Source organism: Gadus macrocephalus, chromosome 16 (genome assembly GCF_031168955.1).
Source record: "Gadus macrocephalus chromosome 16, ASM3116895v1".
Taxonomy (NCBI): Eukaryota; Metazoa; Chordata; class Actinopteri; order Gadiformes; family Gadidae; genus Gadus; species Gadus macrocephalus.
The window spans coordinates 10,992,771-11,015,879 of NC_082397.1; positions in this window are offsets into that span (position 1 = coordinate 10,992,771).

The window sequence follows — 23,109 nt, forward strand, 5'->3', positions numbered from 1 at the left end:
AGCGGGAGCCAAGCTGGCTTTTCCCCCCTGGCGCGCTATTAGCTGGTTTAACATAATGACAGGGAAGCGACGGCAAGCAGCCAATTGCGTACAGAGTCGGTTGAACCAGGCCCGTTGATCCCGCCTCTTGTGCTGAAGAAAATGGAAACAGCCTCCCCAGACCAACGGGCAATCTACGTTTCAGCTTGGTCTGGCAACAGCCAGGCTACCTCAACATACTATTTTGTTACTTTACTAAATTAAAAAGGTGAATTCAGAATATTAACAGGTGTAAAACAATTTGGGCTAGTCTCCGCCAATACATTTGTGAACGTTTGACTCGATTCTTTAATTAATCGAATACTTTTTTATTAGTTATTAATAGAAGGCTAACAGTATTACGTAGAATGTGTTACGCCACAGTGTGTGGTGCATTTCATACGACATATCGCTCATTATTGAACTCTTACTCAATGACGCAAAGGCATACAAGCTTACAAATAGTTTTACTCGCTTGAAATAGCTTTTACTTGCCTAAAACTAAGTATCACAAGGTTTCATTTGGGCATAACCATGTAGACAACACCTCCCCCTCCTTATATTACGAGAACTCCCAAGTGCAAAAACAAATGTTGATGTGGTAAATCTGTGCTGAAACACGGGTTCACATACGCTAGTTTGAATATATTCCAACATCTCAAAGTGTTGTCGATTTCCAGGATGATTTTCTACCAAGGCCAGTCTGTTAATTTTATCTTCAATTAAAATGGAGATCTTTCATGTACAGAGGAAATCAAATCCCAAAGACATCAAGAGCATTCGTCAATACTAAGGCGGTGATCAGTTACGTGCTGCTTGTTATTCTAAGGATCATTCCTCGACTTTTTTTTACCTCGCCCTACTTGTCAGAAAAAGGTCATCAAGAATCAGAATATTCCGAAATAATAATTCTGATTGTTCTTAAGGAACAATTATTTAGCAAAATGTGTGTAGTTAAAAGAGTTTACTTTTTTGTTGCACATATCTCATCCATTTCATACACTCGAGTCAAAGGGTTCATGAATGTAGTCGTGAAAGTGGTTACTTCTACCCAGTGCATTAACACCAGCGTTGAAGTGTCCCATTTCAATTCCTTTTGGGTTTGACGAGCAATTAAAAGTGTGCATTTTACCATAAATCCAAGGTACCCACCTAAAGTTTGTCTCATACACACACACACACACACACACACACACACACACACACACACACACACACACACACACACACACACACACACACACACACACACACACACACACACACACACACACACACAGAGACAGACAGACAGACAGACAGACAGACAGACAGACAGACAGACAGACAGACAGACAGACAGACAGACAGACAGACAGACCTTCACACCTTTGTAATGTAATATTCACCCAACACGTCTTAAATAATCTCCCGGCCTTTGGACCACCTCCAGACTGGCTGGAGTCTGTGTGGTTGTCTACGCACCACTGACATCTAACAGGGCCTGAAAGCAGTCGAATCCAGCAGAGGACTCATGCAGTATTCAGTGCTTGCTACCAAAACGATCTCGCCACCCCCCACCAGCCCCTACACAGAGAGAAGCCTCCATCCCCCATCCCCCCCCCCCCCCCATCCCCCCCCCCCCCATCACGTTGCTTCAGACACGGGGTGAAACCAGCAGTGGAAACTTGCAATGAGAAGTATCTTCAATTCAACATGGTCAAAAATGACCATGTAAAACAATGGATACTGTGCTGAAGTCCTCATCGGAGGACCCAGTGATAACTGCACTGGAGATATGACAAGACGTCTCCATACCGCGTGCATGGGCTGGAGTAATGCTGTTACTGGCGTGCTGCAGGTAATCGGGGCAGGCAGGAGCACCTGTTTTATTAGCTTTCCTTCGGTGGACGAGTCTTGTGTTACACATCGACCATCAGGCCCTGTTTGACGTGTAACTATACAAACAAATGGAAACGCGATCGATACGGCGAATACCAGCTCGGAGACGGAGTAGCCAAAACAAATGCACAGTTCGGCTTCCACAGGAAAACATTGGGGAATGTTGAGCCGATGTTGGAGGGAGAACTCACTGCCTTTCTGTTGTCTTTCCTATCTTCCCGGATCAAATCAATTTCTAATTACCGAGCGGCTGCGTGGAAGGAATCATGTATATCCAAGAGAAATTCTCTAGTGACTTGGTTTATGTAAAAGTTATTGGATAATTTCTGTTTGTTCCATATTCCACTGCATGTTTTTGTATTATATTCCGCGCAAGGAGTACAGGCAGGATCAAAACTAATTTGTAAATCTATATATCAATATCGCACAGAAAACAATAACTCAACGGTATCGGATAAAAACAAACTTTAGTCGTGAGCTTGGCTCTGGAGTTAAGTTGCTGATAATATAAACTGTATTGTATATTCAAATAAAAAACAATTCAACCAGAACCAAAAGGATTGTAGGTTGGAAATAGACTGGCGAGCATCATCGTCTTTGTTGTACTTGGCTTCAACACCTGTTCCAATTAGCTTGGCTCGCTTTTGCCAATGTGTTTAACTTGAGGCATCGTCAGGCTGACCAGCGAATGAATTACATTTCAAAATAAGCTCCCCAATGGAGCAAACCAAGGAAAATATAATAATTATAATAACACAGATAGGGACACAGAGAGACACAGCAAGGTAAAAAAAAAAGAATAAATTACATAAAAATCCTTTGACCTTTGGCGGCGGCTCTTTGGATCCCAGAGGGGGCGAGCCATGATCTAAACAAAAGCTCCTTTTACTGCTGGAGCTATAACAGAGTCCAGACTAATTTGTATTTTTCTCCCGAGACTTCGTTTTTGGCCACAGAAGGGTTGTGCTTGGCTCCTTGATTTTTCTGTTTTGGTTAACCTCTCATCAGTACGGGCTCCACCCACGCCCTCTGCGCTGAAAACACACACGCAAACTTCATTATCCCAGTGCCCTGCCAGTGAGAAGACCCAGCCAACTCTGACTCCATAACAAACCTGATAAACAGGGATGTGAGTAGATGATACAATTATTAATTCCCATGAAACTAAAAGCACAAATTACTTGATAGAATAAAAGCCAATTCCAACACTATTCCACGGAAGAAACATTTATAGATACTCTTTTTATCTATGCCTTTGCTAATTAATCCAATATATTTTCTTATAACTCTACGGTTTTCAATCACACATCAGTCTTGGGTCTGCATAAAAAGTCGGTTATAAGACCTGACATCAGACTCTTGGGGAGATATAAGCACTTGTTACCAGTTCACCGCTCACAAAGTACCTTGTCTGATGCATTACTGAGAAGGCTTGGGCGCCCTGCATCGTGATCAATCATTAACCAGGATGGCTTAGGCATTTCCTATGGAATGGCGTATCTAATTACACCACGTAGATGCTGCCTCTTACAGTGGCCCATTATCAGCCATTAAAAGTTACACTGTGTAATTGTACACCATTAGAGAGAGCACTGTCCGTCTGCACGATCACAATAAGAACACGTCCAGATGGAGACATGAGTCATCTCGTATTCCTGGGAGCTCTTCATCTGAAACAAAAACCAGTCTCGGCGTCCAATTAATACCCAACTCAAGTCAATGCTCATTAAAAAATAAAACACTCCAAATTCACGAAAAACAGAAAACAAAGTCACATACCTAATACGCTTTTGGATGGTATCGTCATGCCGATATGTCACCGTTGGGGCAAAACAATTGAGCAGTAAAAATACTTGGCCCCCATTTGAGACACACTTAACATTCAAGAGATGCATATCTCCATCTGGCTTCCAAGGAATCAAAGGTAATAAAAACGATATCTGTGACCCCTGGTGATCCCCAGTGGAATTAATTCAGATGCAAGTACTTTATTTCCCATTGGTGAGTACTTTATTTCCTCTTCCTTTTCTGCCTGATGGTTGACAGATTAGGCACTTCTCTGTATTCTCTCTGAGCATTCACAGGAGGTGGCCCAATATGTTCCCAGGCTTCCTGTTGTATCTGGAGGTATTTGGGAGGGCATGTCATCATCCGATAGTCAAATCGTTTTTTTTGCCATTGACCATAAAATAGATGGCTGCTCAATCGGCATGTCCATCCACTCCCCAATCAATGAAGAATAGTGACTCTTTTCCTATCCACCTCCGACACTCCGCTGAAAGAAACAACGATTTAATCCTCCAAAAACGACCAATCGGTACGGTCAAGGAGACAAACAACTTCAATTATTTACGTTTCCTCAGTTTTAACAGGCGACCCGACTTCCCCCTCGTCCTTGCAGTTTTGCTCCACAGGAAATGAGCGTGTGGCGGTTTATGAGGCGTCTTGTTTGCAGAGCAGTGGTGTGTCTCATATGCTGCATGCTGGCTCACTAGCAATGACAGCCTGGAAGGGAAGACTTCCTCCCAGAGTTATTTTGGTGCTGCAGCACCAAAGGGAGCTTCTGGGGAACTTTTGGGGGGGAACATCTGAGCACAGCCACATAAGGATTCAACGACAACTTTATTAGCAATTAAGCACATGTGAGTCATCTCACGCACCCGTTCACTGAGCGCCACTCCCTCCCCAATGCGTTATTCAGCGAAGGGGGTTAGTTTGGTACACCGGAACAAACAACGCACATTTATAGGAACGGGTAACAACGTTCAGAGGAAGAGGAGGGGTCATAGGGGTCGGTTGGGGAGGGGGGGGGGGTTAGTTGCAGGGGTGTACCCATCTTGACCAAGTTGACAGTGATTTAGAGGCTCCTCCATTATGCTTCGATTTATTCGTCTCATGACCTTGCCGTAGGTCAGGGAAAGCTGCTCAATGGAGAGCAGGCACCCAATCCAAAATCAGCGGAACAATACTTGCATTCATCACAGCCATCCCCTTTTCGTCAACCCGGCATCCCACAGGAAGCCAACCGCGGTCCGCAAATGAACAGACGCCCTTGGCTGATTGTCCCGCTGGCCGGCGTTAACATCAGATTGATGACATTTGGATGATTGTTTAGCGTTGCTGTTCTCCCACAAATTCACAAAGCAAAAGTGTAACATATCCGGGCAATTTACCCATTAGGGTAGCACTATAGCACCGTAGGTGACAGTGTTTTATGAACCCCTGCGCTGCTTTCATCTCCATGTGTTGTTCTTCATTTTTACAGGAGACCTAAATGCACCTGCCTCAAAAAACACATTTGGGGGGAGAATAGGAAGCAGCCTTGTTATCTTCCCTCCCCACGCTCATGCATCCTTACAGCCGGTGAATCTCAATGCGGATGGAGGACTCGGTGACAGAGTGTCCGTGGCAACACGACACAGATGTCATTGATTTGCCATGATTTACCAATAGGCGTTCGCATGGAGGGCAAAAAACGGTGGTCACACAGCAGTGACTATCAATCCCGAAGTTTCTCTTATCAGAGAACCCAACCCCTTGGGATTCTGGCAGTTGAAGGCATCAATGTCAATAATAGATAGCTCATTACTAATCGATAGGGCATTTTAAAATTGTGTTATTCTACACTCTATCGTGGCTGTTGATACGAAAAATAATGGTTGGAATTTAGCATCGCCAAGGATTCCAAACTAACATTATTGATTAATTCTCTCATACAGTAAATGCATGCATTGGGAATTTCCATTTCACATTAATCAATGTGATACAAATGAACTGGTGCTTTTTTAATGCCGTAAACAATGGTATAGTATAGATGGTTATAATAGATTTAATTAGCGCTGGCCTGGTGCACCCAGGTGCATTACAGACCTGTTTATTATTCTACAGTAGCTCTCCTTTGGATCATTTACAATGCATTTGGAACTGGAAAAAAAGGCACAATACACAAAGCTCCTCTACCTGGCCAGGGATGGCTCACCATACAGGGTTAACATTGGCTACGAAAGTGGCAGAGTCGCCTGACAAAAACAATTAGCCATCTCGCTCCTGCGGCATATCTGCCAGTCTTATCTGCCGCATCCTGCTACACTGATGGAAGTGATATCTCAGTGTTTCGTCTGAGGCCTAGGGTAGGGCATCACTCAGTCATCCCTCCCTGCTTCAGTGGGATCTCTTTCCATCGCCACCGACGTTGGCAGTGCACGGTCGCTGGCAATTTATGCCAGTGGTCACTCAACGACGTTGAGAGATCAAAGGGGTTCTTTCTGCATCCCCCCCCCCCTCGACCCCCCCCCCCCCCCCCCCCACACCCACCCAGGAACCCACCCACCGTATCCCTGGTTTCATCAGATCTGTGACAAGACTGTTTAAGGAGGCTTTCTGTTGCACCCAGCGGGAGGGGGGGGGGGGGGGGGGGGGGGGGGATTGCAGGGGGAAGGGGGTGAAAACCTTTTTCTACAAAGGGAATCTAGGCACACATACAAAAACACATTTCAACAAAATTGTGTGAATTAAGAAATTTGCATTTTTATTAAAAACGGTTATTAATAACTTGATGGTTAATTTTTTCTATGGTCTTTTTCAAATCGATTCTCTCTGCATATAATTTGAATCCAAATGGTTATTTATATTTGGTGGCAAAATAAAGGTCAGAGGAAGAATAGCGGGAATGTGAGCCTGTGTTCGATGAATAATTGCATTAGATGATCATTTATCAAGACGTGAGCCACGACATGTATGATTAATATAGCCTGCTGACGAGGACCCTGTTTATTGTCATAGACTGTTAATAACAGCTTCAATAACTCCTGAGCTCCAATTACCTCAGCCCAAAAAAAAGAATCATTTGATTAATTAGATTTTGATTAAGTGCAACCTGTATTGCATTCTGACTAATAGGTAAAACTTAGATTGAAAACAAACAGATTTGTTTTTCTGCTATCCTCAACCGTCCTGTTATCAACGTGTCATTAATCCAGAGTCACGATACACCGCAGGACAAATGCCATATGGCACACAATTGAAAGTGCTTCAGACAAAACATTGGTACGTATTCCAATTTCAAACTAAGAGCCCCCCTATTACGCAGTCGGAGCGAGTCTGCTCAATGGCATCAGTGGAAGTGAGATGAAAACGAGCAGATGCCAAACACATGGCTCCACGCTACTCACAAGTCAGGTTTATTTTTATAGAAACAACAACACAAAAGGCCCGGTATTCTCGGTCCAACGTTTATCTGTTCATTACTGTTTATAGCTCGGTCATTTAGCAGACACTTGTTTAGTTTGGAGTGATTCACTTTTTATAGTCACATGCAGGGGTGTACGCAAGCTGTATCCATACGACTTACATAATTGGATGCATTAGTATGCAGAGACTTTCAGATGACTCCACATGGAGGGAGTTGAACCAAGTAGCGAGGAGAGGATGCCTCCAGGCCACTCTCGCTTTGAGTTGCTCCACAAATTCCCCAGCTGGTAGGAGAGGGTGGAGCAGACCCAGGATGCACTGGGGGGATAATACCGCTCTAGAGGGATCTGGGAAGACTTACAGTCTCCTCCAGCGGCTGGAGGGACAGAGCTGTCTGGATGGGCGTTTCTGCTCGCGGCATAGGGCCTCATCGTGAACAAAGGAGATCTGATACTGGATCAAGGGTACGTTTTATAAGGTCCACGCATGTGTCATCTCTGGGAGGAGCTACAGAGACGTCTGAAACGGCACTGACTCGTTTCGTGAATAGAATTCGAAGGCTGCTTACTAAAAACATGGTCAGTAGGCCTATTTGTGAGTATTTTGGTTGATGTGTCTCTATAATTGGCTTGTTGAAGATAATTGACATGCAAATTTCGCAGAGCTTTCTTACAAAAGAGAGCACGGTCTTCCTGATCAAATAAAATATCAAAAATTAAATAAAGAGTTTCCGGTTTAATAATTTTGTACATTGCAAATTATTCAGGTACGATTTTATATATCTTGAGCAGAGTAGTTGGATTTAGTTGGATGAATTCAACATAAGTAGGATGTCCCATACAGTTTATATGACAACTTGTATATCAGTTTATATCAAACACACTATTAACTGATATTGCATTTGAGCATCTTCATAGCAGAGGGAGCAGACCTTCAGAGAAATATATACACATACACATACATGCATACATGCATACATACATGCATACATGCATACATACATACATACATACATGCATACATATATATAGGCCTGTTTCTGCACAGTTCTTACACACCACATCAGCCCCACGAAGCCTGACACCTCGGATTCACAGCTGGGTATTCGATCCAGTTGTGCAAATGAGATCTCCTGCGGAGCTGCATTTCCCTGGGACCCAATTGTTTGCACATAACCTTTTTACCGCGGTGTTCTGGGACCGCACATGTAAACCTTTACATTGTTGTCTTAATTGCTTTGCAGCAGGTAATCCTCGAGACGGATCCGCCGCACTCCAGCGAGCTCTCTTTGCCTGTCATTCAAACGGGAGTTAATCGCAACGCAACGCCACGTTCAGCGTTAGCTTTCCGCCAACGTCCCCCGTGCAGCAACACAAGGCAACGAGTCGCAGGAAACTACTGCTGATAAGCCACGCAAAGCCTCCATCACCGCGATGTGTTGCGAAGGCTGTAACGACAGAGGGCCGGGATAATGCTTCACCGTGCAATTATCCTTTTATTTATTTATTTATTTAACAAATGATGTAAACGCGAGATAACAAAGGGGGGTTTTGAGCTTGGAATTGTTTATTTGTATCTGCTCGTGTGTGAACATCAGTCAGGAATGAAGAGCATTGACTCTGTGCAGGGCGGTTCTATTGCAACCGCAGAACAAAACAAAACTATAATTGAAACTACTCATGGAGGTGTCATTAATTCTAAGCCACTATCGGTTACACAAAGCAAAGGGCAGCGGAATCACTGTTTAACATTACAGAGTTAACAAAGTATAAAAAAAAACACTGCAGTGTTGTAATTTATTAATAGCCAGCGATAATGCAAATAAACATTAAACAAAAACACGAAACAACAAAGAAGGCAATGAGGCAGCGTGGTGGTTTGGAACAGATGCCTCTGTAGTTTGGTTGACGACGCTCGGAGCAGTCTCACCAGACACAGCCTGCGCGAGGCTGTGTCCGATAGCAGTTGAAGGCTTTGTAGCGCAGAAAGGATCGGAAGGCCGTCCGACTCAAACAAAGGTTTGAGTCGGACGGCGGTCTCAAACCACCACGGTAGTACTCACATGGAGATGGAGTCCGATGGGAGAGGAATGGCTAGCAGGTGATGTGAGCAGTGATGCCAGTAACACATTACTTAGTAACGCGGTACTGGCCTCGGACCACTTTTTCAGTAACGAGTAATCTAACGCATTACTATTTCCAAACCAGTATTCAGATTAAAGTTACTCATCAAAGTCACTGTGCGTTACTATTTTTTTACCGGATCACCGATTGGCGTTGAGAGCGATGGGGTGGTGTGTGTATGTCTCTCTGTCTGTCTGCCTGTTTGTTTGTGGGGAGGTCCGAGCAGCTCGAGCGCTAGAACGCGGTTTACGTCACACGTGGAGATGCGTCCGGTGAAGGAGTAACTAGTAATCAGTAATCGGATTACTCTTTCAAGGTAACTGTGGCAACACTGGGTGTGAGACGCTAGTTTCGATGGCTCTGAGTGGAGTGTGGTCATCTCGGCTGTGTACAACAGCAACCTTCCCCGCGATTAGAGCATAATATGAAGATTGATTGTGGTTTGTTTTTGCTGTGTGCCTTCTCGAAGATAGGATCCGCTCCGCTGTGTCGCAGTCGCTTCTGTAACCTTAGGAAAACAAGGCCAAATTTAGCCCCAAATTGAAGGCAATATAAAAATACAAACATCATCTTGCCGGAGGTTAGCACCGGCTTGTCTACCTATGAGACTGGTCTCTGATTGGAACAATGTTTTTTTTTTTTTTCAAAACTTTCACTTTAACTCGCATTATATAGACCCACTTCTAACAAGACTAGCTTATTATCGGCCAGAGACGTTAATTCATTCGTTATTCATTGGATATTGAGGGTTGGAATTGCTAATTACTGCACACATATCAGCTAGCTCCATCCAGCTAAAAAATAAGATACTTTACCATTTAGTTTATTCAAACTATATGGCAGACGTTGCCGATACACACTCATTGTGTAATGTCATTCGAGATAAGGCGGGACGAGTGTGGCGGCTCTTCAAAGAGAGATTCTTTCAAATGTTGAAGTCGAGCGCCTCGTAATAATTGCTTCTTCCCAAACTTTATCTGTGTTGTCCACGCTGGCCTACAGGGGGGACTCAGAAGATTCCGGTTGATTAGTCACAAACAGACAAAACAGATCTCCCTTTGAATTCAGAGATACCGAGCGCCCCTCAGCCCCACACCAGGCAGACGATGCTCTAGCAGCCGGTGTTCAGCGTCAGCGTCTCCGTGATAATGACCACATGTTCTGCTAGCGTGGGACATGTCGCCGGCACCCAGACGCCTGATTACCCATCACCATTCTTATGATGCGGGGATAGGCACACCATATTGCAGCGAGTAATAACCCGTGAAAAAAGTCTCCTATCCCACTGCCTCTCCCCTCCCCCCTCTTTCCTCCTGGCAATCCTTTGGCGAACGGCGGCAAGGCTGGTGATTTAAGGGCCGGAGTTTATCCACCCGCACATCAAAGAAGGGGTCACTTTAAAACAGCAGCTGGAGGTAGCCCAGGCTCTGCACCTCACTGAGGCCAGTTAACGGCCGGTCTTACAGCGCCACTGTTTCACAGCCATCATCTGTCCCTCGCTGGCCATTATCGAGACAAGTGCTGGGCAGGCACGGAAGGAACATGGGAAAGCCAAGAAAGAAATACGACAAATGGGAAACACAACGGAAGGTTATTAAGCGGAAAAGGCCACACCGTATTCCCGGCCAACGCAGATAACCAGATATGAAATAATGAGAGTGAGTGGTTATGCTATTATGCTCGCTTAATGGCCATATTTAAGAACTGACTTTAAGTTTGCTTACAAAAAAGGCCACCTATAGATTAGCTCTGCTGTGGTGTTCACAGCTGTAGCTTTTACTCTTTACACAATCCCTGTAGTTTATGTAAGACTATCGAATCATTTACTGTAAATGTTTCCATCATGGTGTACAAAATGCATTGCATTTCATCTCAATGGTCAATGCATATATACTTAAGTTTAATATTTAAGTGTATGGTAGGAACATTTGATTATAATTAAAGTGGCTGATTCAAGACTCCCTTGTCACTGCCTGGGTTCATGAAGTGGAATAACTGTCTTTTTTTAAGTTCAGAGGCCACTCCAAAATCAAACTGCATGATTATAATAACAGGGCTTCGAATTTGACATGATTAACTTGTTATTTGCATCGGTATGAGCTGAAAAGAGGATTAAAGACCATGCTTTACCTTTAATGCGATGATGTGCTATTACGATGGTTTGTACATTATTAGTTTGGTGGTCTATGTTATTTCAATATATAAACCCTGACAAATAATGTGCTCGTCTTTGACCTTCATGTCGACGCCTGGGTGAGTTAATGGTTTGCCTCGTGAAGAGATATGAGTGATCGAGATATTCATACCAATACATGAATTGCATTCACGTTGTAAATTAGAGTGGGGGTCAAAGTGATGGGCAGAGAAGGGCCGATGTATCCTCCAAGTGTTGAAACGAGTCGATGCTGCAGAGACCTCCGTTAAACCCTATGATTCCATGAGCATTTTACCATTATATAATAACCATACACATATTACATCTGCCGGTGCATAAAAACATTTACTATCGGCGTAAAACACAAAAGATTCAATATTGCTATAAAACGCAAATAAATTGCTCTGCAGAATCCCCTGTCACGAGACATCACAGGATTGAAGTGAAGGGGCCGAGAGTTATAACTTCATAAAAACACACACAACTCCCCGACTAGACTTTACGGAGCACCCCTCATAGAAGTGAACTTCTTCAGTGGTCTTGATGTGCATCTTCATCTTCAAGCGGTGCTCAGCCCGCCCTCAGCCTCCGTGCTGGGGCGGGTGGGCGGGACTTGAGAGAGAATTCACAAGGACCCGCTGGTGGTGGTGGTGGTGTTTGTGGTGATGGTGGTGGTGTTGGTGCTGGTGGTGATGGTGGTGGTGGTGGTGGTGGTGCTGGTGGTGATGGTGGTGGTGGTGGTGGTGGTGGTGTTGGTGGTGGTGGTGGTGGTGGTGGTGGTGGTGGTGTTGGTGGTGATGGTGGTGGTGGTGGTGGTGGTGGTGGTGGTGATGGTGGTGGTGGTGGTGGTGTTGGTGTTGGTGTTGGAGGTGGTGGTGGTGGAGGTGGTGGTGGTGGTGGTGGTGGTGGAGGTGGTGGTGGTGGTGGTGGTGGTGGTGGTGGTGGTGTTGGTGGTGGTGTTGGTGGTGGTGTTGGTGTTGGTGTTGGTGTTGGTGTTGGTGTTGGTGTTGGTGTTGGTGTTGGTGTTGGTGTTGGTGTTGGTGTTGATGGTGGTGGAGGTGGTGGTGGAGGTGGAGGTGGTGAGGGTGGTGGTGGAGGTGGTGGTGGTGGTGCTGGTGGTGGAGGTGGTGGTGGTGGTGGTGGTGTTGATGGTGGTGGAGGTGGTGGTGGAGGTGGAGGTGGTGAGGGTGGTGGTGGTGGAGGTGGTGGTGGTGGTGCTGGTGGTGGAGGTGGTGGTGGTGGTGGTGGTGTTGATGGTGGTGGAGGTGGTGAGGGTGGTGGTGGAGGTGGTGATGGTGGTGGTGTTGGAGGTGGTGGTGGTAGTGGTGGTGGTGTTGGAGGTGGTGGTGGTAGTAGTGGTGGTGGTGGTGGTGGTGGTGGTGGTGGTGGTGGTGGTGGTGGTGATGGTGGTGGTGGTGGTGGTGGTGGTGCTGCTGCCGCTCGACAACAGAACCCTCTGCAACTCTACCAACCCCAACCCCTGCCCTCTCCCAGCCAATCACAGAACTAATCCTCAGATATAAATATAGGTTCTGCAAGGGAGCTGTATAACTGGATGATGTCAACCCCACGGGTTATCAACAGCCAGTTAACTCTGTTTGTGTAACCACAAGAGTGACACGGGCTTAAAAACGAAGGTACCTGGCGGTAATCACTGTAATGAAAGTACATCAAATTGAAGTGACATCAGGTCCAAAAGGGCTGCGGGCTCCGTGGCTGCTGCCCTGACTCACCCCCTCACGCCAGAGTGGCCGGGTGACTCCGGCTCACCACAGCTGCTCCCTGTCGCCTCGAATACGCACGATACACGACGGCACACAACCACATACCAGTCGGCACCCGTTTGTAGCTTTACAAATTCCTCAGAGCTTTCAAGCAAGTGTTACAGATGATTAAGATGGTTCACCAAAACCGCTCACCCGTGTTCGGTTTTACACTAGGTTTTGACAAAAACACCTGAACACGCTATTCTTATCAAACGCACATATTGTAATGACGAACAGTAATTCCCAAACTTTACCCCCCGCCCCCAACCACATTTCAGCAATCCTTCACATTATTAACACCTGTATGCTCTCTTTCACGAAACGCCGATATTATTTTATTTATATTCATTTTCCTCACATCACAAGCCTCTCCGTCATATCTTGACATAACTCTGCAAGTCAAATAAATGACATTTCTCGCGGTGCCGCCGTGGCTGCCGCTCGCCGGCTGGGGGCTGTGCAGTGGGAGCGCTAATTAATCCGGGCCTCAGCAGGTGACATTTGCAAGGAGGCGCATGCGGCGAATGATTGAAACGAAACACAAAAAAAGAGAAACAAGACGGCACAAGGCACAGTTCCCCAGCCTGACCTGGCTTCGCTTCTGCGCTTGTGCATGTGTGTGTACACATCTGTCTCTGTGTGTGTGTGTGTGTGTGTGTGTGTGTGTGTGTGTGTGTGTGTGTGTGTGTGTGTGTGTGTGTGTGTGTGTGTGTGTGTGTGTGTGTGTGTGTGTGTGTGTGGCGTGTCTATTTCTGTCACCCCACAGCTACCCATTAGCATGTCTTGGAGATTTGCCGAATCTCGCTGGCAAACGGCGTCTGCGCCGAGTCGTCACCTGCATTCCAAACGCGACCTTCGCTCCCCGCTGGAAACAAAGTCTCCTAGAGGACGCGGCCAGACGTGGCTGCGCCGCGCGCTACGGCTAGTGTATGGAGAAACATGATAAGAATGATAGCAACGCGGCGCTCTAAATAACATTTTTAAACCCAAGGCCTGATCTCTGGCGACGATTTGGGGGAACAATGAAAGCCTGCTCAGACTGTTAAACGCATGCAGCATGAATCAGTACAAGTATGTCAGCATTGTCGGAGCCAAGGATGAAACGGTTGTAAACCATGGTACGATTCACAGCCCTGGTTAGTGTTACCAATCCACTGCTCTACCGCAGCCCTCGTTAGTGATACCGTTGTAGGTTACATTAGAGTTATAAAGAGAAAGGGCCATGCAACATGGAATTGTTTTGTGTCATGGCAGAAATGCAGGGAAAGCGCTCCAGAGATTGTTCAGCCTTCAAAAGAGGACTAAAGGTAGTTTTAAAATCAGGCCCATAATGAATCAACGTCACGAAAAAGCAAGAACGACGAACGAAAGAAATTCTATTTAATTTTTACATCAGCTGAGATGCAAGTAGACGGCATTTTCAATTAGGAATATAGCTCAGGTAATAAAGACATCAACTGTATAGCCTGGAGACAAGCTTATGCTGTCCTCTCACAAAAATATGCGATGTATTTAGAGGATTCACTTATAATGGAGTTTACACACTTTAAAGCCAAGTGTGAAAGAGTGTAGCGAACGGCAGTTTGTGGATGAATGGGATTAAGTGGCGTTGCATTTGGAGCATTCCTTAACACCGCCATGTTTTGGAGAGGTTCGTTTTTTGAGCTTGTTTCCCCTTTACCATAGGTCGAAAGAGACTATTACACTTGAAAGAGAAAGAGAAATTCTGTAGGCCAACCCAAAACAAAACAGTTTCGATTCTACTGCACACAATCATGTTATCAAAGGCAAGATCTATTAGCGCAGTGCAAAATAAATGAACATTGGCTAGTAAACAGAACCAAGTGCTATTAAGATTAGCCCAATGATCAATAGGTCAGCATAGAACAGATAGCGATAATTAGGGGTCTATGAACGTAGTTCAATACTATGGATACCACAAGGGAGGATGGAAGTAGACCTACCTATTTTTATTTCCACAGACATGTACCGTGACCATGGCGATATGACGCAGGCACCTGATTCGTTAAACTGATGTAAACGCAGGCAAGGGCTTTCAAAAATTGCCAATTTCGTGTTTTGTTTGGATGCTTGAGGAAATGCAATGAACAATCGCGTTTAATGTAAAGGGAAAAATGATCAAAGACACCGTGTCTGCAAGATTATGCACAAAGAAAATTGCTGTGAAAGGGCTCCACCATATTTAATGTTAATTCACATATGGTGTCCATACGTTTACATGAAAGGTTTTGGTATATTTTTCAAATGTTTATGCAAGCAAAGAAAATACATAGGGCGGCTTATTGGTTGTGGATTTCAAAACATCTCTTATTCAGTGTGTGCATCAGTACTAAATCGTCAGCACATTGGAATACCGTGTCAATACTGATAAATTATCATTTTGCTCCCTAGTCTCGTGTTATGGCATCCCATCACCACTTCCTACAGGTAGAGGTAAAGGCTTGCACTATAAAAGAGACGGCAAACGTTAGCATGATAGCAATGTGTGGGCTCCCACACCCAGGGACCCGGCCTGGGAACAGCCCTATGCTCTCGGCATTATCCATCATGCGACCAGGGCCGGCCTTCAGGTAATATGAATCCTAGCGCGTATCGTCTGCTGTGATACCACCAGTCTCCTCTGCAGACCAGAGCCCGCGCTACTCAGACAAAGATGAATGACCTAATCTTACTTTATTTTAAAAGGTTATCCTTGCTGCGGCCTCAGAGGCCCCTGGCCAGCCCCGGACCTCCAGGTGTCCTATCTCCCCTTTCAATGACAGCCTGGGTCGCCACACCATCGCGAGACATTTGGAAATGTCACCGTCATTAACAGTCCAAAACTCCCGGCTCTACCGTAGCCCTGGTAAAGGCTGTTTCAAAGAGGATCCACTTGTTGTACTCCAGCAGTTTACATTTCCCTGACAACATTTTTTGTATCCCATAGGATCTAATTTATTCATAATGGCATCATGGGCCACTTAATACCGGATATACGCCACATCAAATAGGGCCTTCGTGTTGATTTGGAGCAGGCATGGCTTACAGGTTTTTGGCAGAACACCAGACCTATTTACCCAGAACAATGTCATTTGGCGTTCTGCCACAGGTATTCTCAGTATCCCTGGATCCCGACACAACATTTCATCCTCATTTTTCTTCCACCGTTGCCTAGAAATACTATCTTTGAGGTTGGAACCTGCTTACACGCGTGATGTTAAAAACGCACAAGATAGTGTGATTGTGGCGCTGTCGTCAGGGCGGGATAATAATGACGTGCGCAATTCATTCCCTCCCGCTGATTTAATCAATTGTCATCAATTGTCATCAATTGCCTCAGTGTCCCCCGCCGTCCGCTAATCCCCCCACCTTGCCCGCTCCAAGCAAAGAACCTCCACCACGCAAATTATCCTACTCACGGTAGAGGAGCTTCATATCGCGACGCAGCACGCGACGGGCCACCTCCGCAAATTGAGTCGCTCGTGTGTACCACGTGCACTTAAATCACGGCACTACCTGTGTATCGAGTGCCTGCCTGGCGTGCGCACGTGAACGTGGGGCACGCACGCATGCGCGTAGACCTTTTCCTAGTGATACGTGCAGAAATTATCCAGTGCGTCAAAGTGACATTTGTGTGGTTGTTTTTCCTCTTCATCTCATTGTTTGTTTGTGCGCGAATGATAAACCAGGAGGGACTGAGACGCTCTTCTCTGACACGCGCATTATGCTGGCTGTTGTTACCTCTGACAACAGGATAAATGCTGCCGGCAAACACTTGCAATAGATAGAGGGGTCACAAAGAAAAGATAGAAAATAGAGACGGGTGGACAAACTGGGTGATCAACGCGGGTTGGACTGGTAACCTAAACCATGATGTCTCATTAAATATCTTTTTTGTTTTTGTTTTGTTTTAATTATTTGCTACTCTTGTGTCAAATGTGTTATTATGAGGTGTGCTGTTTTTACGAGCGGACCATCAGGTGGAGGTTTTGAATAAATAAAGTCACCCAAAGAGAACCTGAATGTACTCTGAAAGAACGGGAGACATTGGCTCTTACTGCAGCTCGCTGCTTAACATGCACCGGTTCTCAAAGCGTCACCCAACTCTGAGGTTGATTAATGGACCCAGGCGGTGCACAGTGACAAGATATACTGCACGCATTGAAGAGAAAACACCAACACCGAACATCAGTAAATACATTTATTAACAATTAGCGCCAACGAGCTAAAGTAGAGACACAAGGCAACGGCGCCTTTGTGCTGCTCGACTGAAACAGCCCCAGCTCCTACTCTGTTCCTCTTCGTTTCAAGACATGAATAATTTAACCAGACACAGGAAATGCTAATGTTTATCGTGCCTATAGGACCGCTCCACTAGTTCAGTGGATGAAAGGGCATTATTAAACACATTCGGTACACTGTCTGTCCCATCATTCAACCTGAGGGGGAGACCCTCCTATTTGGTGTGCACCTCACCCCATCCATCGTATCATTACAGGTCTGCGGTAACCCCCCCCCCCCCCCCCGCCTCCCAGGTTTATTTAACAAGTCTCTCGGTTTGACAGTGATGGCGCTAAAATAAGAAGAAGTCCTTCTGCTGAGGAGATGGAGATAAGCGGGTGATTCATAGTCTGGTGAAAAGAGGTCAGCGCTTCCTGTGGCTTCACAGGCCCCGCCGCATTTGGGATTCTCTCTGTGTGGCGGCGAGGGGGGCAAAGAGCCAAGAGTCCCAGTTGGCATTCAGAATTAGCTCTGCAACCGCGAGAGCTCGATGCGCCCTCCCTCCCTCCGACGTGTGAGCCTCAAGTCCAATTTAATTTCAGCCTTTGGATTTGGGTCGTGTTTATTACTTAGTTCTTTATAAGGCTTTTAAAAAGGGAGCACATTTTCTGAATCCATACCTGTGAAGGGATTTCACGAGCTCGCCTCTGAAGTCAAGAATCACTCACGGATTCAAATAGAAATGATTCAGTCGGATTCGTCACGGTTGTGCGTTTTGCGTGCTGCTATAGCAACAACAACGGGCAACGCTTTACCATTGAACAGCTCCGCTCTCTGTGTGACAATGTGGGTGCAGCATGGTATTTTACCGGCGACAGGGAAACCAAAAAAAATAAACAACCCCATTATGCTCACAATGTGTCAGATTACCCAAATTGGCGGTGGGGAATTGAGTAGCGATAACACAGGAGGACGCGACGAGGTTAAACATAACCTCTTCCTCTCATCCTGCCTGTGCTGTGTAATCACTGATAGCAGCAGCCCGGAGACTGCAGCCAGCGAGAAGCCATCTCTTCCCTTTGTCTCCCGGAATGAGAATGATCAGACCCCCGAGACTGCTGTTTGCAGCACATCCTTAACCTAATTTAACCTTTAATTCCTCCATGGCACCCTAACAATCTACCTGCTCTGAAGATCACATGTACAAAGTCTTGTCAGGGGAGCTGGGAAATGCATGTCAATACAGCAAAGGGTTCTGGTGGGAGCAGGAGCGAGGGGAACGGAGACACAATGGTGGTTGAAGAATGACTGCTGGAATGTTGTAAAATTAGTTTGTAAGTGAAATATGCGATTCGACGTTGCAGACTTATGGTATTGAGTGGTTTCCATGTACTGGGGTAGAAGGACAAAAGACAAATTGGTATTCAGTGGAGGTTTGCGTTTGTAAGAGATATGTAGGCCTAAAGAGAATGGGCTGGAGGCGGAAAAACAAGTTGAAACTCTTCATTAAAATGTCATCTTATCCGTCAAATTGAGCTATGGAGATGTGTGACAAGGTTTTAGACTTCACGCTATTAGTGAGTTATACAAATACATGAGGTCGGATGTCTGCTGTGCAGGACGCTTAATAATGATAACCATCGTTATTGTCATCATCGTGTTTATCCATTTTCATTTAATTATATCTAATGATGACAGGAGTGATACTGATTAATTGACGTGTCTGTTGTGCTGTTGGAGAACTAACACGCTTTCACCACATAAGTTAAAATGTTCGTGCTTGTGTAGTCATGCTGCGGAAGCTGCCATGTCTGAATCTCATGCTTCCCTCTTCTCTGTTTCTCTAAGGCAGTACGATGTCAGAAAGTGACACACGACTATCCAAGATGCTTCGGCCGCCTGCTGTGATTCTCCCAGACTTGTTCTCTCTTTGGCTCTCGAATGGTTTTAAGTATTAAATACCAAACTCTTAACACTATCCAACCGCTTTTGATTACGCCTGGATCCTTAAAAGTGTCCACTTTGTTTGGTAATGGTCTTGGTGTTTTGTGATTCCTAATTAGAGTTAAAGTAAACCTGACAGGCAGGCGCAGGTCTTTCACAGCTTCTCCAGCAGCTGTAGCACGAGAGCTGTGGACTCACAGAACGCTTTGCTGGAGTTGTTCAATTAAGAATTAATAAGAGACAAGGGTGTATTACAGAGCAAACCAAACACACTAGCACCCTGTCAAGTCCCACAACTTCTCGCTGTTGAAATGTGTGAATAATTTGCTTATTTGTTAACATTTGTTTAGAAGGCAAAATGAATGTTAACTTCTATGCGTTTTTTTTTAACTGTATGTAGTGGCCATAAACATTTAGGAGGCTTGACCTTTAAAGTCTTTGGACTCGTATCATTGTGTGTTGTTACCTAGCCTCGTGTTCTCGGACTGTCTCTTAACATCTCTATTTTTCTGTGTAACCAGGGACGACCCACACACACACACACACACACACACACACACACACACACACACACACACACACACACACACACACACACACACACACACACACACACACACACACACACACACACACACACACACACACACACACCTTTGTTTTGTTGCTTTCAGTGTGCTGTGTGCAGTGAAATTTCCGTTTGACTTATGCTCAGGTTGAGGAGTTCATAATCCGACAGGTGTACACTAGCTGCCCGGGTAATCATTGTCATCCATTTTGATTAAAATCATTTGAATAATGAATTACTTTGCATACCATTAAGATATGTAGCTGATATACTGTACTGATTAATCAGATGCAATGGCTGTCAATTACATACAAGCTTAAGAGTTATTATCTCTTCCCCAAACAAGCATGAAAACACGTTCCTGATCAAATCTGCCCTCTCTAAAACATCACCTCAGTGTGTTGCTATTCCCAGCAATATAAAGCCCACTTCCATGCTGAGAGATCATTCTGTGCCATGAATGCCCTTTGTGTTTGAAGGGTGCGGTATAAATAAATTCCTTGTGTCCTGCTCCATACACTAACTTATACGCATACCTTTTCAATCTGCAACTACCTTTTATAGACCCCCGGTCATGCGGTCAGCCAGCCATACCGCGCACTGTTATTCACACAAACTGTCCAATGGGGGGCCGGTGTGTTAGCACTGTCGGGCCCCTCGCCAGCCACCTGTCAGGGGCCGGGCCCCCGGAGCCGTCCACGGAACGAGCGGAGCGTGGGAAGGACGATACAGGCGGCTGTAGGCCACCTCCTGGGGACTGCGCTGGGTCTGGCTCTTGGTCTGGGCCTGGGTCTGGACGTGGGACTGCGTCTTCGTCTGGGTCTTCGTCTGGGTCTGGCGGGTCTCCGTCTGTGTCTGCGTCTGCGTCTGGCTCTGCTAGCATTGAAGTGCAAGGAGTGTGTTAGGATTCAAACGAGTAAGAAACAATGTGTTGTCAAAAGGGCGATGCTTCCAGGGAGGCAAACATCAAACATGACTGTTTGACTGAGGCTCCCAGGGGAGGGGGGCGAAGGGTACTGAGGATTCTCAGTGAACTCTGGATCCGCCACCTGGGTTACGGTGGTTGGAAGGGGAAGCATTTCCTGTGTAAACAGTCAAACTCCAAAGCGGACTAAAATAGGGAAAACAATGTTCCCGTTTCTTTCTCTTGTGTCTACATAATTCAGATATCGTGTTTGAACATACCCAACCAGCCATGCAGTCCTGTTTCATCAGAAAATCCACTTACCGCCGTATATTAAACACAAAGGGACTATGTAAAATATCAATCTTTTGAGAATTTGAACCCAGTCCAATCCCCAACCTCCGCCGCCCCCCCCCTCCTCCTCCAGTTGAGTTAACAGCCTTATTACCGAGTCCTTCCCACGGCGCTCCGGAGTGAATAGCAGCCTCACACGCCCAAACCTCAGCAGCCTTAATCACACCAGGAAGGAGGAGCAGGACTACTCAGAGCGGTCCCCTATCTTCCCCTCCCTGACAAGCCCAGCGGGCCCCACCAAGGGGGAGGTCTCATTCTCCCACCCCCTCCACCACGATGTCCTCCTGTTCAGGGGAGGACGGACTCACACAGACCCTCTCCCGTGGAGCCGGTCGTCCTCTATATATGCGGTGGGCTGCTGGCGGGGGTGAGGACAATACTTTTCCCAAATAATCTGTTGGTTCAACTTCCTTCTCCTGTGAATCGGCAGACCCTATACCACTATACCACCACGGCTGCACGCGTGCAGCCGTGGTGGAAGAGGAGGAGGAAGAGGAGGAGGAGGAGGAGAAGAGAAGTCCTCCTTTGTCCCTGGTGCCTCTAATACCTGCAGGACCAGAGCCAGGCGCTGGTTGCAGCTGCAGCACGGCGTCTTACACACGCACGTGCACACACGTACACACGCACAAACAGATGCATGTAGATAGACGCATGCACACACACACACACACACATGCACGCATGCATGCAAACATACACACGCACACAAATAGACAAGCAGACACATACAAACTCACCTAAACTCACAGACACAGACACACATACATGCAGACACACACAGACAAACACACAGACACACACGCACCCACACAGAAAGAAACAAACGCAAAGGCCCACACACGCACACACATACACACTGTGGTCGTGCACAAACCTGCATCAGCAGACAGTGTAATAAACACAGAAGCTCTTTACAGCCACCTGCTGTGCTGGCTGCAGCACCACATTCTTTGTGCTGACGAGAGCATCACAAGGAAGGGCGGGAGGGGAACAAGTCCCACTAACTCTTGAGTAAATGACCTATGAACATTAATCATATCACTGGACATCTTGTTTGCATATGACACAATGCCGTGATTAATACTGGGCTTTTATTTATCTATTTAAAATGGGGGGGGGGGGGGCTCTTAGTAAAGATCCTGCTCCCACTCATTACTTGTGTTTGCTTTGTTTGGTTGGTGTAATGTTCCTCAGTCCTCACCTGTGTTCATTAGTGTCTCTGTTCACCTGGGTTCCTTGTTGCTGAGCTCCTTAGCTCCTTCCCCCAGCGAATACTGCTTCTGTCTGCTTGTTCCCACCGCGAAAATCCTCCTTTCGCACCTTCCCCGAGTCTGATCTCGGCATTTGTGTACACCTCCCTGCACAAGCTGTGACAGCTGTTGCAGCTTATTATCCGTGAGCTATAGCCAGCTTTATATAGCATCAGGGCTCTGTGCACGGGAGGAGACGACACACTGGGTTGTCGAGGGTGTCAGGATCCAGTGTAATGCCACCTATGGACGTACAGCGGGCTCACACAGGAGAGCAGGCTTTGGCTGGATACCGGAGCAAAGCCCCAATACAAACAAGCTGATACCAGGAGCAAAGTTATATCTCAGTGCTGCTGAGGAATCAACTTTAAAAAAAAAAACTGCTGGCCCCGTGGACTCAATGCTAGCAGTCTTTTAATAAAGAATTAGCCTAGACGTGAGTCATTATGATTTAAGATGGAATGTATTCATAGGAAGCAATGGGTTGGATCTGACTAGGTATGGACTACTGCCACTTACAGGTAAGGACTGATGGTTTGATGATGGGAACAAGGAGCATCAGTAGACTACATATCAGTATCATACATATAATACATATCAATGCCAAAGTAGACCTCTGGATGATAAATGGACTGCATTTATATAGTGCTTTTCAAACCAGTGGCCACTCAAAGCAACCATACAAGGTGACAGCCAACTTGTCGGGAGAAGTTAGGGTGAGGGGTCTTGCTCAGG